This window comes from Scardinius erythrophthalmus (genome assembly GCF_964197995.2).
Source record: "Scardinius erythrophthalmus genome assembly, chromosome: 3".
NCBI lineage: Eukaryota > Metazoa > Chordata > Actinopteri > Cypriniformes > Leuciscidae > Scardinius > Scardinius erythrophthalmus.
Window position 1 is genome coordinate 55,935,007 of NC_138223.1, and position 15,688 is coordinate 55,950,694.

The following is a 15,688-nucleotide window of genomic DNA, read 5'->3' on the forward strand; positions in this document are numbered from 1 at the left end:
ACGTACAATTTGTGATTTTCTCCTTCAGTGATTCTGCTTGTTAACATCAGGTGTCTTCAATAATGGTCAATCATCACTCAATTATTCACTTAATTATCTCATTATAACTTTAACACTGCTTCAGTGTTCATTTAACACTCTGCTCAGAGTTTATATAATTCACACTCTCAGTGTTAATTTAACACTGGGGGATTTTGCTGTGCTCATTTGCATACCTAAGATTTGGGGATAGATAGGTGCGCAATCTGTGGTGTTGGATAGGCCTCAGAACTAGAGATGCGCGGATGGGCTATTTCATCCGCAAACGCATCGCAAAACTCATCATCCGTCCGCCATCCATCCGCACCAACGTTTTTTGACCAATTTTCAAAACCGCACCCGCCCGCCATCCGCTGATTGGGCAATGCAAGGCACTGCTGATGACAGCCGTGAGACTAGAAAACTCTCTTACCTCAGAATATCAGCAGTGAACTCCGTCTCCGATCGGCGCACATGGACAAAAATAAATAAATTATTTAAATAAATAAATAGCCTAAATTAAACGAACTTCGGCAAACCTGACCGTACAATATTTTCATTGTAGCCTAATAGAAAACGCATTTTGGCACATCATATAGGATTTTTCGTTGGTGCGCCATCAGCTACACTGTTAGACCTTACCAGGTTTTTTTACAGTAAAATACTGGCAACACTGTTGCCAGCAAAATACTGTTAATTGTACAGTTCTTTACTGTAATCTAGTTTGTTTCTGTAAAAATGCACTAAATTCTAATTCAAGTTAACTAATTACACTTGCAGAAACCGACTGCCTTAAATTGACCAACTGTCATTTAAATGTATTAACTAAAATGTATAATGCATTAATAATGTGAGCAAAGTATAACTGTGAACTTCTTTCATTTGAGACCACTAAAAAACTTTTGAACATAAAGATATTTCCACTGGACCAGCAACTACACAGTCACCGCCTGTTAAATAAAGCAACACGCAGCAAATCATCAATGTTTGTAGATCTTCTCCTGGACTGAAGCACAGGCTCTACTCTTCTGCACAATGGTGACCCAAAAAAATTATTTTTACAGTAAACTACTGGCAACAGTGTTGCCAGTATAAAACAGTTTTAAAACTTACAGTTTATTACTGTTAAAATACATTTTGTGGGTGTGACTTTTTATCTTACACTGTTAACCCTTTCAACCCCACAGGAAAATCCACACTACAAAGAGTAAAAAGTAACATTGCGACAGTGTTGCAGTGAGATAATTAAGGGAATATGTAAGTGATTGTTGAGCATTAGTGATGAACACCTGCTGTTAACAAGCAGAATCACTGAAGAAAAGAGAAACACAAGAACAGAAAATAGAGAAACACAATAACTACGACTGACTTCCAGCCATTACACATTATTACACTTATTATTAACCTGTATGACTTTATTTCTGTCATACATCTACAGAAGTTGTTATTGAGATGTTTAATTGAAAATGTTTGTTTGAAGTTACCATTATAGAGATCAGTGCTTGCTTTAGTTGGGATGCTGATGCTAAAACATTAGTTTTTCTTTTGCTACTGTGTTTTTGCAAGTCACACTTGTGCACACACACAGTTTATGAATGATTGCGGTTGTAATGCTTATGGTGACAAATTCATCATATTGCCTGTTCATTCACTAAGGAATTAATTCTTATTCATTCATAGTTTTATCCTCGATCAAAAGTGTTACATTAGCACTACTGTGAAACTACAGCAATAAATTGCTATGACTAATTTTTTTTAACACATCATGCATAAACCAAAAAAAAAAGCTACAATATATTTTAGAAACACAGCGATATCACAATTTAGCACATTAATCTCAACAATGGTGGCAATATTTTTTCTTTTTTCTTTTATTCATGCAGCAGTGCATGCTGGGAGTTTTATATTATCCTGGAACCCAGCATGCATTGCGACATGAAACTTTTCACCATTGTTGAGATTCATGTGCTGATTGTTGATATCTGTGTGTGTCTGAGTCAAGCAGGAGTAAAATAAAATTGAATGCACTATATGATTGTTATTTTTCAGAAGACGTGATTACAGAAATTTTGATTTAATTTTGTAGATACACAGATTTATGCTAAATATGACATACCCATAATTTCAATGAATAAATACAGGACAAATCAGATAATTCAAGATGACTGTGACATCATCACAAAAGAATAAAAACACCTGATCATCTTCCTCTTGACTTTTTCTTGCCATAACAAATGTGTTTTATAAACTCACTGTTACAGCAGCCAGAGAGAGATGAATGGTAAGAAGTCAAGAGACAAGACCAACTAAAGCAAATACTGATCTCCATCATGGTGACAACAAACTTTATTATTAACTAAATCTCTGTTAATTCTCAACAAGAACTTTTGTACATGTATGAAAGAAATAATCGTAAACTGGTTTGTAAACTGGTTTCACACTCAGTGTTGCTGGAAGTCAGTTGTAGTTTTTGTGTTTCTCTTTTTTCTGTTCTTGATTCTCTGTCCTTCAGTGATTCTGCTTATCAGGTGTTCATCAGTGTCTCAATTCACTCACTTCTTTTCATTCACTCTGTCAAGTGGACTTTATTAGTGAACTAATGTAGGGAATAGTGAATGAGGGTATAGGGTGTGATTGGGAAAACAGCCTCTGAGTGTCGATTTTGAGCACTGTTAATTCACAGTATATTCCTGTAGGCTAGTTTTGTTTTCTACGGTATATTATGTTTTAATGGAAAATGGTATGATACTGTCTGAATTACGCCTTTTTTTACAGCAAGGGCTAACAGTGTAGCCTATGCCTACAAAAGACAGATGAAATTTAATATTAATAATTGATCCATGTCGGTATACACAGCCTAATATTTTACACTTAGGCTATAATTAAAAAATAGCCTAAACAATCAAGATAGCCTATTTACTTTTTTTATTTATTAAAACCAGGAATTTGGTTAATGAAACATGGATTAAAATTAAGATACAATTAATACAAAACGAAATTCGCTTTAAAGAAAGCCTTTGTGCTTTCTGTTTGAGGTCTCTGTGAAAGTTTGAAATTCTTTTAGTGCCGCGGCGCTTTCAGAGTGGTCGCGTCCGTAATGGAGAACTGTCACTCATGTAAGATTGTTTTTTCCTCATAAATGACAAAATACTTTAAAAAAAAAGACAAACCATCAATTTAAAAAAATATATATATATAAAAAAAGGATGGATTTATAGCGTTTTGGGGGGAAATGGATGGATGACCTTCTATTGCCTTTGTTTTTAATTCTCCTTTTTTGAGTTTGTCACGTAAAGTTACCTCCTTCGCCAGCGTTGCCATCTCTGATAATAACAAGTCTGCATAGACTCGACTAGGCCATATTAGCCTACTGCCTGATAAAAATTTGACTATTTTAAAGTGTGCTCGATTTTTTTTTTTTTTTTTTTTTTTTTGATGTAGGTATAGTCAGATAACAATATTTAACAATATATTATGCATCCCTCTAATTTGTTCCTCCCGTGAGGTGGGTTAAGGAAAAAATGCATTTGAAAATAGGGCTGTGCGATATATATCGTGAGATTGTTATGCGCATCTCGTCAGTAAAGCCGGTTCCTTGATTAGTAGTAAATCGCCATCACCTGCTTTCAGATGAAGCGGCATTTAGGGCTGAGGAAATAATTAAGTGATTAATTTAGTGATGATTGAGCATTATTGAAGACACCTGATGTTAACAAGCAGACTCACTGAAGAAGAAAATCACAAATTGTAAGTTACCATTAAGGTGATGGGTGTTTGCTTTAGTTGGGCTCTAGACCATTATATGTTTACTTTAATATTTACTGTTGTTTGTCTGCTGTTATTGATTTATAACAGTTACATGAACAAAGTAAAATGTTATCTATCTTATAGTGTTGGTTATGTTTTGACATAATCATGCTGTGATCTGAAAAAGGAAACTTATTGAGATAGTTTGGTTTAACTTGTTAACTGCAGTTTAATGATTCTTCAGCCTATGATTATCAGTATTTTACTTATAATTCTAAATATTTAATAAACATTGTTCTGATCAAAAGACATTCAGATAAATTCATTTAAAACACAGACATCAATAATCAGCCTGTGAATCTCAACAATGGTGACAATAATAAAGCATGTTGCAGTGGCTGCCACCAATCACAACTCATTAATGGCTCCCATCATGCATTGCGGTATGAATAAATTATGATCTGAATTGTCTATGTAATTTACTTTTCCTAATTGAATATTCTGCTCCTCACCATTGTTGAGATGCATAGACTGAATCTTGACATCTGTGTGTGCCTAAAAGAATGATTTTTTTTTTAAGCAACTTTTAAGAAATCCTTTATATTATATCAAAAATGCCGGGCATTTATGCAGATTCACTAACCAACAACATAAATCGAAGTCAGAAAGAAGGATTTTAATGAGTTCAGTGATCAAGTTCAAATGATGATTGTCATAATATAACCTACACCATCAGATCACTTTTTTTTTCTTTGTTTATCTGTCAGTTATAACTCAGATACAGCAGCCAAATACAATCTAAAGTACACATATAATGGTCTAGAGCCCAACTAAAGCAAACACCCATCACCTTAATGGTAACTTACAATTTGTGATTTTCTCCTTCAGTGATTCTGCTTGTTAACATCAGGAGTCTTCAATAATGTTCAATCATCACTAAATTAATCACTTAATTATCTCATTAACTTAAACACTCTTGAGTGTGGACTCATACACTCCCAGGAGTGTTAATTTAACACAGGAGTTTTTGCTGTGAAAGAGCCGTAGTTAACTGACAAGCTGAGCCATATCGCATTAATTATCGCTGGCGATACGTCCGCGATATTAATGCGATATGGCTCAGCTTGTCAGTTAATTACGGCTCTTTGTAGTAAATGCCGCTCCATCTGAAAGCAGGTGATGGTGATTTACTACTAATCAAGGAACCGGCTTTACTGACGAGATGCGCATAACAATCTCACGATATATATCGCACAGCCCTATTTGAAAATGTGAGGACCAAGCAACAACCCCAGGTTCTCCCCTGAGAACAAGACCAAAAATGTTATGTGCACCCCTGTACATTTTTAATGTTTTTGAAAGAAGTCTCTTATGCTCATCAAGCCTGCAGTTAAAAAAAAACAACAACAAAAAAAACAGTAATATTATGAAATATTATTACAATTTAAAATAATGGTTCTCTTTTTTAATATATTTTAAAATGTAATTTATTTTTGTGATGCAAAGCTGAATTTTCATCAGCAAGTACTCCAGTCTTTGGTGTCTTATGATCCTTCAGAAATCATTAATCATTTTATGTTATTAAAGGTGCACTAGGGAACTTTGTCCTCTCTATCGCCATCTCTGTGTGAAACATACAACGTCATGATCCTTGCAGTGTTTTCCTTTTAATGTGTATTGTGGTTGTTTTTAGGTATATTTATAGTTGCCTGAGATCAGAGCAGTGACATCCTACGCCAAGACATACTGACAGAAAAACACACATCTGAAAATGTCTGAACAGATAAATTAATAAGAATTAATTAGTTATTAATTAATGTAATTGAATTAATAAGTTACATATATTTTTTTCTTTTTACAGAGGAAACATGAACATGCAAAGACATAAAACCTAAAACTGACATTTTCCCTGCATAATCAAACCTGACAGTTCAAACTATGGATTATTATTATAATCTGACCGTTTTGTAAGGCATGGAAACTGTTTTGATTTTTTTTTTCAGTAATTAATTTTTGTTAATTTTTACTCAAAATCTTCCGTACTGCACCTTTAATACTATAATAAATAATTGCTGTAGGAAGTTATAAAGTGTCACACGTACCTTCACTCACCACTAACTTAACTTTACGACACCATGTCTGATTGTTTCCACATGTATATTCCCCATCATCCTCTCTGCTGAGGTTCCTGATGAACACTGTGAAGAATCTGCTGTTTTCATCATCATACAGAGCGAATCTCCCGTTATAAACCCATCGCCTCTGAACATCAGTACTGATGCCCATCTTACAGCTCCTGTATCTGCAGAAATACTTCACTTTATGTTGATCATTAGTCTCTCTCTGGTTTGACATCATGCACTTGAACATTAAACTCCCTCCAGTGCATCCAAACACACTGACACAAAGTACTTGACCTGCCAAACACAAGTTCATTTGCTCTGGGTTATTATATATCATCAATCTGGGTAATATAGTATATTATTTGACCCAGACTGAGCAGTGAAGAACTGACCTGAGATCAGGCAGAGGGTGATGAAGATGAAGAGGATGATGGCAGCCTTCATTCCAGATTGACTTCAGTCTCAGATATCCAGAGAAAAAACAGATCCGATCCCAATCCAGTGAAAGCAAGAACTGATCAAATGTGTTTCTTGAATGTGATGTAAGTCACTATCATTAGAAGTGCACAGATCCTCCGTCAGTCTTTCTCACGTTTCTTCTTCCTTATTCTCTAACGGTTCCACCCAGATCTGCACTGCTAACAGGGCGGAGAGTGTTGAGATATGTGTGAAATGTATATGTGTGAAAGATAAGCAGAGAAACCAGCGCAAGTTTCATTTAAAAACAGATGTTAAGGCAGATGACACATCCAAATATGTGAATACTTGTTTATTTACTCATTTATTTAATAATGTACTTGTTAATTTACAGGAAATGCTCGAAATTTGAATCGCTGACTATCATTTTGCAAACAATTGTTAAAAAAAAAAAGGAGTCACGTCGAAACACTGAGTCGGTGTTTTGAGTCAACGAAAACGTAGTGTTTTGAAAACACTCTCCAAATTTGATGAATTTGAAAACACAGTTTTTCCATCACATGATGACTGTGAAAACACAGGCTTTTTGAAGACAATGACGCATTTCTAGTCATGTGATGCAGTCATGTGACCAATTCAGCCAGGATGGTGGACGACATCGTACAGGAGTTGTTTTTTGCTGCTCTCCGCTTTGACAGCCTTGTTAAAGAGTGATGTCAGTTTGTACATTCTGCAGATATAGCTTTTCTTCAAAGGAGACGGAGGTTTACTCGCAGTTGTTGTTCAGCGGCGAAACTCAAGCGGAGATTTTGGGATAACTTAAGGAGAGGCGTGAGAACTTTAGGATGTCTAGGGATTCTCTGTATCATCTGAGTGTTACGACCTCACATTCAAGGCCAGACAACATGACTGAGATCACCGGTGGACGTTGTTACCAGGGATGTAGTGGAGGCTAAACGCTCGTAAACGCTGTTTGCGCACCTCCCAAAATTCGGAAATAGTGTTTATCCACCTCTAAATAGCCAATAGTTCCTAAGCCATTTTAAATTAAGCTTATGTCGTGTTAGTTTTATATTGTTCATTATTAGTTTCATAGGTTGTTAAACCTAAGACGAAGTCTTTCATATTATGCTGCATTACTGCATCAGTGCGATATCATTAGTTTGTAAAGCTGTCAATCATCTCACATGAACCACATGACCATAAGGCTGTCCTTCTGCAATAACGCTGTCTGCGTATACTTCCTCATTCTGAGCTACGAGACAAACAAAACTAAACACATCTCTTCATCTGATTCAAGAAGCCAATAAATGCAGGATTCAAGTATATCAAGTATATCTGGTTTGTGTGTGTGATTTCTGTTCGATTTTGGTTATTTTATAGGAACAAAGAATGTTTACAGTATGCATGCTAGTAAAGATAGCCCCTAGCTTAAGGATCACTTTAAGCCCCTAGCTTAATCCTCAGACAGTCTTCGTTTCGGAGTCACACCCTGGGCCTTCCCGGTCAGAAGTGACCGGACACCTAAAAATCAAACTTCCTCCATCCCAGTAAAACCAATGCAATTTATTTTTGTTCTATAATTTTTTTTCTTTTTTAATTTTGTATTTTGAGAGAATTTTATTGAATTTATTATATATATATTATTATATATTATTTATTATAATATTTATGCAATATGTATGGTCTATTTTTGCCATTGAAAATAATAAAAAAAAGATATATATATATATATATATATGTATTTTTTTTTTTTTTAATGCAGTATTTTAGTTTAATATAGAGTCTAGGCCTTCAAAAAAAAATGTTTTAAGCAGATTAGCACCATCTGGCGAGAGTATGGAGAGAAAGCGTAGAACCATGGTGTAACCACTAGATGGCATCTACAGTTCTCTGTGGAGAGGCATGTGAATTCCCCAGCTGTTTATGGACACATTTACTTTTTTTTTTTTACAGAATTTGTAACTAAAAATGCAATTCATTCAATTATAACACTTTATGTAAAATAATATTTAAAACATTATGGTGGGGGGGGGGGGGATTTTTTGTCAATTTCCCATTAATTTCCTATGGGGGTCATTTTTGACCGAAGACCACAAGTGTGACTATTTTTTTTACGACGACTTAACATGCTCGGATCATGACCTATTTTTTTTTTGTGTGTTCACATACCTAATGCCATAAAAGTCACCAAATTTTTTAACATTCCAATGAAGCTGTGATTTAAAAAAATTCAAAACAGATTTTTTGTAATCAAAATTTATTGGTGTGTATGTGTATAAAAGTGTGTTTGTATGTGTGTGTGTGTGTCTTTTTTGCACTCTTGATTAGGGCTGTGCGATATATATCGTGAGATTGTTATGCACATCTTGTCAGTAAAGCCGGTTCCTTGATTAGTAGTAAATCACCATCACCTGCTTTCAGATGGAGCGGCATTTAGGGCTGAGGAGATAATTAAGTGATTAATTTAGTGATGATTGAGCATTATTGAATACACCTGATGATAACAAGCAGAATCACTGAAGAAGAAAATCACAAATTGTAAGTTACCATTAAGGTGATGGGTGTTTGCTTTAGTTGGGCTCTAGACCATTATATGTGTACTTCAATATTTACTGTTGTTTGTCTGCTGTTATTGATTTATAACAGTTAAATGAACAAAGTAAAATGTTATCTATCTTATAGTGTTGGTTATGTTTTGACATAATCATGCTGTGATCTGAAAAAGGAAACTTATTGAGGTAGATTGGTTTAACTTGTTAGCTGCAGTTTAGTGATTCTTCAGCCTATGATTATCAGTACTTTACTTATAATTCAAAATATTTAATAAACATTGTTCTGATCAAAAGACATTCAGATAAATTCATTTAAAACACAGACATCAATAATCAGCCTGTGAATCTCAACAATGGTGACAATAATAAAGCATGTTGCAGTGGCTGCCACCAATCACAACTCATTAATGGCTCCCATCATGCATTGCGGTATGAATAAATTATGATCTGAATTGTCTATGTAATTTACTTTTCCTAAATGAATATTCTGCTCCTCACCATTGTTGAGATGCATAGACTGAATCTTGACATCTGTGTGTGCCTAAAAGAATGATTTTTTTTAAGCAACTTTTAAGAAATCCTTTATATTATATCAAAAATGCTGGGCATTTATGCAGATTCACTAACCAACAACATAAATCGAAGTCAGAAAGAAGGATTTTAATGAGTTCAGTGATCAAGTTCAAATGATGATTGTCATAATATAACCTACACCATCAGATCACTTTTTTTTTCTTTGTTTATCTGTCAGTTATAACTCAGATACAGCAGCCAAATAAAATCTAAAGTACACATATAATGGTCTAGAGCCCAACTAAAGCAAACACCCATCACCTTAATGGTAACTTACAATTTGTGATTTTCTCCTTCAGTGATTCTGCTTGTTAACATCAGGTGTCTTCAATAATGTTCAATCATCACTAAATTAATCACTTAATTATCTCATTAACTTAAACACTCTTGAGTGTGGACTCATACACTCCCAGGAGTGTTAATTTAACACTGGAGTTTTTGCTGTGAAAGAGCCGTAGTTAACTGACAAGCTGAGCCATATCGCATTAATTATCGCTGGCGATACGTCCGCGATATTAATGCGATATGGCTCAGCTTGTCAGTTAATTACGGCTCTTTGTAGTAAATGCCGCTTCATCTGAAAGCAGGTGATGGTGATTTACTACTAATCAAGGAACCGGCTTTACTGACGAGATGCGCATAACAATCTCACGATATATATCGCACAGCCCTACTCTTGATGTTGTAGAGTGTCACCCCTTTACAGCTGTATACTTTTTTTTTTAGGATTGTGGCCGATTTGTAGATTGTACACACAAAAATTCAGAGAATTTTTTTTTTTTTTTTTGTCAATTTCCCATTCGTTTCCTATGGGTCGGTCATTTTTGAGGCTCACTATTGGCCGACGCTGGTCATGTGTGATGCGTGTGACGTACAACACAGATGCGCTACGCAGTTACACTACGTGAAATAGCTCGAGACCAGAGAGAAGGAAATGAATAGTGGAATAAAGTCGTTATTTTTGTTTACTTTTTGCGCACAAAAAGTATTCTCGTCGCTTGATAAACTTAAGATTGAGCCACTGATGTCACATGGACTACTTTGATGATGTCTGTATTGCCTTTCTGGACGTGAACAGTATGCCGTCCATTGACTTTCAATGGAGGAACAGAAAGCTCTCGAACAAAATCTAAAATATCTTTAACTGTGTTCCGAAGATGAACGGAGGTCTTACGGGCTTGGAACGACATGAGTTTTCATTTTTGGGTGAACTAACCCTTTAATTGCAATATGTTAATCTTTTTAAAAATTATCTTTAATTTATAATACTCATCTTTCAAATAATGAACTCTTGTTGAACTTATCAATCTTACATGTCCATGATGATAATATTATCATCTGAGCATGTTTTTCTCATGATTATTTCTGCTGTTTCAAATGTGTTAAAATAAATACACATTTACAGCAATCAGAGAAAACTAATGTTGAAGAGTCAAGGGTCAAGAGCCCAAATAAAGCTGACACTAATCACAATTATGGTGACTTTAAATGAAACATTCAATGAATCATCAACACCAAAACCTGTTAATTCTCAATAAGAGCTTCTGTAGAGTCTGACAGAAATAAAGTTAATCTGGTTATTAATAACAAGCGAAAGCAGCATTTGAAAAAGACATTGAAAAAGAGGCATGATGTGATTGGCTGCCAAAAAACACCCGTTAATCTTTAAGTTTTCATGAATTAAGATTTAATTAATGTATTTGAATGTATTGCTTTATTTATTTTAGAGTATTTTATGGGATACCATATAAAATATACCTATAATTTTTTTCATAAACACAAACACTCCACCCAGTGCTATTCTAGAGTTACATTTTAACACACATTGTGTGTTAAAATATACACAACATGTGTCAAAATACCATCAACACATGATGTGTGTTGTTTATTAACACATCTCTTTTTAGAGTGTACAAAAAAAAAATTGAGGTCATGATCCGAGCATTCTAAGTGGTCGTAAAAAAATAGTAACGATTTTGGTATTTCGGTCAAAAATGACCGACCCATAGGAAATGAATGGGAAATTGACAAAAAAAAAAAAAAATTCTCTGAATTTTTGTGTGTACAATCTACAAATCGGCCACAATCCTAAAAAAAAAAGTATACAGCTGTAAAGGGGTGACACTCTACAACATCAAGAGTGCAAAAAAGACACACACATACAAACACACTTTTATACACATACACACCAATAAATTTTGATTACAAAAAATCTGTTTTGAATTTTTTAAAATCACAGCTTCATTGGAATGTTAAAAAATTTGGTGACTTTTATGGCATTAGGTATGTGAACACACACACAAAAAATTAGGTCATGATCCGAGCATGTTAAGTCGTCGTAAAAAAAATAGTCACACTTGTGGTCTTCGGTCAAAAATGACCCCCATAGGAAATTAATGGGAAATTGACAAAAAAATTGTTTAAATATTATTTTACATAAAGTGTTATAATTGAATGAATTACATTTTTTGTTACAAATTCTGTAAAAAAAAAAAAAGTAAATGTGTCCATAAACAGCTGGGGAATTCACATGCCTCTCCACAGAGAACTGTAGATGCCATCTAGTGGTTACACCATGGTTCTACGCTTTCTCTCCATACTCTCAAGTACACCTGGCTGCAGCCTGCAGATCGGGGCGGGGCTGCACCTGGGGCGGGGCTGCACGTGCAGCCCCACCCATAACGCTTCTCATTGGTTAGGGGCAAAGTGATGACGTCGATCGAGGCGGGGCCGCACCTGGGGCTTCTCATTGGTTAGTGGCACAGTAATGACGTCGACGCCACGGTAAAAAGGAAATGCGGTTGAAAACGCATTTGCCATATCTCACTGACAGCGCATGCGCCGTATTTGCGTTAAGTGGTGACGTCACGCGTCTTGAAAACGCATGCGCAAATTTTAAATAATACTTTAATAAAATGATAAAGTATTAAAACAACTCTAAAGTAATAATGAAAGCAGCAAAAAGTGGTAGAGCGCATATCCATGGTTTTAACTATGCCTGATCTAAGGTAAACATAAGGAATTACAGAGTAGGCTATATATTGTGAAATATCTGTGTAGTATTTTAAAGGTTTTTCACATTCTGTTGCACTTCACTGTGTAAATTACAAAATTACTGTAAACATTAATGGGACTTTATATATTTCTTATTTTAATCATTCCTCTGTAATAGTTCTTGTTTATTTTTGTGCATTAGGTTATTAGAAAACCTAATTTATGCCAATAAAGTAGTTTTAAGTTAAACTAACTACATACAGTACATTGTCAATCTCTGTATCCCATATTATGCATGCCAACTCAAAAAAACAAACTCAAACCAGTGATAACTTTTATTTCAAAACAAAAATAATTGTGTAAAAAGAGATATGCACACATACAGATAATCACGTACATCAACCGTACACACGCGCGCACACACACACACTCGTGCACATACACACACACACAGACAAGTACGTACACACACACACAGACGCGTATGTACACACACACACACGTGCGTACACACACGCATGTACGTACGTACACACACACACACACACACATACACTCACACACGTGTACACTCACACACACGTACACTCACACACGTGTACACTCACATACACTCACACACACACACACACACACACTCACAAACACGTACGTACGTACACGCACACGTACGTACACTCACACACACACACACACGTACGTACACTCACACACATACGTACACTCACACACGTACATACACTCACACACACACACACTCACGTACTCACACACACACACATACGTACAATCACACTCACACACACACTCACGTAGACTCACACGTACGTACACTTACACGTACGTACACTCACACACATGTACGTACACTCACAAACACGTACGTACACTTACACGTACGTACACTCACACACATGTACGTACACTCACAAACACGTACGTACACTCACACGTACGTACACAAACAAACACGTACGTACACTCACACACACGTACGTACACTCACACACACGTACGTACACTCACACACGTACGTACACTCACACACATGTACGTACACTCACAAACACGTACGTACACTTACACACACGTACGTACACTCACACACACGTACGTACACTCACACACACGTACGTACACAAACAAACACGTACGTACACTCACACACACGTACGTACACTCACACACGTACAAACACTCACACTCACTGACACACACGTACGTACATTCACACACAATCTACTCCGCCTGAAAGAAAAAAAACAGTCAACCGAGCAATAGCCCTCAACCTCCTTCTCAGAATAAAGTCCCCGCAGGACTCCCCTTCGGCCATCACCCACAGACACAGGTGGGCAGTGCTTGTGTACTTCAGTGCAGTGCAAGCACAGAGTCAGCGAGTAGGGCACCCGGAACTCTTGCCTATATTGTCTGGAAAATGCACTCCAGTTCACAACACCTGATTTAGATAAAATACAGAACAAACAATATTGAATAATTTTGAAGAGAGGCATTAACATAGTACAGAGTCATACAAGGAATTTCTTGTTAATAAATTTTAAACATATTATAGGAAAACGTTAGACAAGATATGCTTGAGTGTTATTGGCTTTGTCTGTAAAGTACCTTAGAGACTTTGTTTATGAACAACAAACTAGTTTAAAAAGTTTTAACTAACTTTAATTTGGCTTGAGAAAGCCTATCCTAAAAGTTTGAAATAGTTTTAAAAGCTTGAAGGTTTTCATAACCTTATATATATATATATATATATATATATTAGGGCTGGGCGATTTAAATCGCGATATTGTTATGCGCATCTCGTCAGTAAAGCCGGTTCCTTGATTAGTAGTAAATCGCCATCACCTGCTTTCAGATGAAGCGGCATTTAGGGCTGAGGAGATAATTAAGTGATTAATTTAGTGATGATTGAGCATTATTGAAGACACCTGATGATATCAAGCAGAATCACTGAAGAAGAAAATCACAAATTGTAAGTTACCATTAAGGTGATGGGTGTTTGCTTTAGTTGGGCTCTAGACCATTATATGTTTACTTTAATATTTACTGTTGTTCGTCTGCTGTTATTGCTTTATAACAGTTAACTGAACAAAGTAAAATGTTATCTTATAGGGTTGGTTATGTTTTGACATAATCATGCTGTGATCTGAAAAAGGAAACATATTGAGATAGTTTGGCTTAATTTGTTAGCAGCAGTTTAGTGATTCTTCAGCCTATGATTATCAGTACTTTACTTATAATTCAAATTTAATAACCATTGTTCTGATCAAAAAGACATTCAGACATATTCATTTAAAACACAGACATCAATAATCAGCCTGTGAATCTCAACAATGGTGACAATAATAAAGCATGTTGCAGTGGCTGCCACCAATCACAACTCATTAATGGCTCCCATCATGCATTGCGGTATGAATAAATTATGATCTGAATTGTCTATGTAATTTACTTTTCCTAATTGAATATTCTGCTCCTCACCATTGTTGAGATGCATAGACTGAATCTTGACATCTGTGTGTGCCTAAAAGAATGATTTTTTTTAAACATCTTTTAAGAAATCCTTTAAATTACATCAAAAATTCTGGCCATTTATTTAGATTCACAGTTATGCTGTAACCAACAACATAAATCGAAGTCAGAAAGAAGGATTTTAATGAGTTCAGTGATCAAGTTCAAATGATGATTATCATAATATAACCAACACCATCAGATCACTTTTTATTCTTTGTTCAACTGGCAGTTATAACTCAGATACAACAGCCAAACAAAATCTAAAGTATTCATAAAAGGGTCAGAGCCCAACTAAAGCAACTACCCATCACAATAATGGTAACTTACAATTTGCGATTTTCTCCTTCAGCGATTCTACTTGTTAACATCAGGTGTCTTCAATAATGCTCAATCATGACTAAATTAATCACTTAATTATCTCATTAACTTAAACACTCTTGAGTGTGGACTCATACACTCCCAGGAGTGTTAATTTAACACTGGATGTTTCGCTGTGTACAAAGAGCCGTAGTTAACTGACAAGCTGAGCCATATCGCATTAAATATCGCTGGCGATACGTCCGCGATATTGATGTGATTTGGCTCAGCTTGTCAGTTAATTACGGCTCTTTGTAGTAAATGCCGCTTCATCTGAAAGCAGGTGATGGTGATTTACTACTAATCAAGGAACCGGCTTTACTGATGAGATGCGCATAACAATATCGCGATTTAAATCGCCCAGCCCTAATATATATA